This window comes from Humulus lupulus, chromosome 7, assembly GCF_963169125.1.
Source record: "Humulus lupulus chromosome 7, drHumLupu1.1, whole genome shotgun sequence".
Classification (NCBI taxonomy): Eukaryota; Viridiplantae; Streptophyta; class Magnoliopsida; order Rosales; family Cannabaceae; genus Humulus; species Humulus lupulus.
In genome coordinates this window covers 66,018,998-66,020,482 of record NC_084799.1, presented here as the reverse complement: position 1 = coordinate 66,020,482, position 1,485 = coordinate 66,018,998, and the positions used below count along the sequence as shown (strand labels likewise).

Below are 1,485 nucleotides of genomic sequence, written 5' to 3'. Positions count from 1 at the left end.
ATTGTTTGTCAAGATTAGCCTTCCGAAACCATTGAGGATATGGAATCCTTGGTGTAGGCTCGGTGTATTTTGGTTTTCCTATCTTTGGAAGGTCTTCACTAAACTCCTCTTGTATTGAACTAGTAACATGTTGATCCTTTGTCTTCTTCCCCTTGTCATTCACCGTAGGTCCATCATACTTAGTCCCACTCCTCAGAGTGACAACTTTACATTGCTCTTTAGGATTTACCTCTGTGGAACTAGGAAAATTCCCTTGCTGTCTACTAGAAAACATTTGAGCCAATTGACCTATTTGTGTCTCCAAACTCCTGATTGAAGACCTTGTCTCTGTCATGAATTGATTTAATTGGTCTGGCTGAATTGTTGGTGGGTTCATTTAAGGATGTGATGGTGGATGAGATGGGCGTGGGTTTGGATCATAATATGGTCTAGAATGTAATCCATAAGTCAGTTGATGATGGGGTTGTTGAGGTGAGTACTGTAGATATTGCAGCTGTAACCCTTGATTATTTTTCCAAGACAAATTAGGGTGATTTTTCCAAGCAGGAGTATAGGAATTGGAGTAAGTGTTAGGTGCAGGTCTTGAAAAGTTACCAATAACCTGTGCCTGTTCCAAAGGCATATTATTCATATTTGTTGAGCAGCTAACTGTGCTCGGACATTGTTCATAAGAATGTGGTCCCCCACAAATCTCATAACTCACAACATTCTGTACTTGCATTGCTTGTGCGGAGAGATTAGTCTGTTGCAATTGCTTGGTTAGAGATGCCACTTAAGTGGTCAATAACGCAATTGGATCAACTTCTAAGACTCCTACTGCTTTCTTATTCTCACGCTTAGTAGGCCAATTATAGTTATTCATGGCCATCTCTTCCAATAATTCATATGCTTCATTAGCGCTTTTTCTCATAAACGCTCCTCCTGATGCTGCATCTATAATTGTCCTTGTATTGCCCCCCAAACCATTGTAAAATGTATGAACTAGCAGCCACTTCTCTATTCCATGATGTGAGCATTTCCTTTGAAATTCTTTAAATCGTTCCCATACATCATATAAAGACTCCCCATCCAGCTGATGGAAGTTATTAATCTCTCCTCTTATTCTGGCTGACTTGGCAGGAGGAAAATATTTACCAAGGAATTTCTGAGCCAAGTCTTCCCAAGTAACTATAGAGTTGGCTTGTAAAGAATTCAACCAACTCTTAGCTTCGTCCTTTAGTGAAAATGGGAATAATCTCAATCTTACAGCATCGTTACTCACCCCATTCATTTTGAATGTCGCACATAGCTCTAAAAAAATTGTGATATGGAGATTTGGATCCTCATTTCGTAACCCCCCAAATTGTACATAATTCTGCACCATCTGAATAATTTAGGGTTTTATCTCAAAATTATTTGCCTCAATAGTTGGAGGACAAATGCTTGAATGTATCCCCGTAACAGTAGGGAGTACATAGTTTCTTAATGGTGGACCAGCTTCAGTTG

At 39.5% G+C, this 1,485-nt stretch overlaps 1 non-coding gene across 1 annotated transcript; it reads left to right on the top strand.

The window, feature by feature from the left end:
- Positions 1–998: 998 nt before the first annotated feature.
- LOC133793120 (small nucleolar RNA R71) lies at positions 999–1,105 on the top strand. The gene has a single exon (XR_009874580.1). It is a non-coding gene; the product is annotated as a small nucleolar RNA R71 (small nucleolar RNA).
- Positions 1,106–1,485: the final 380 nt, after the last annotated feature.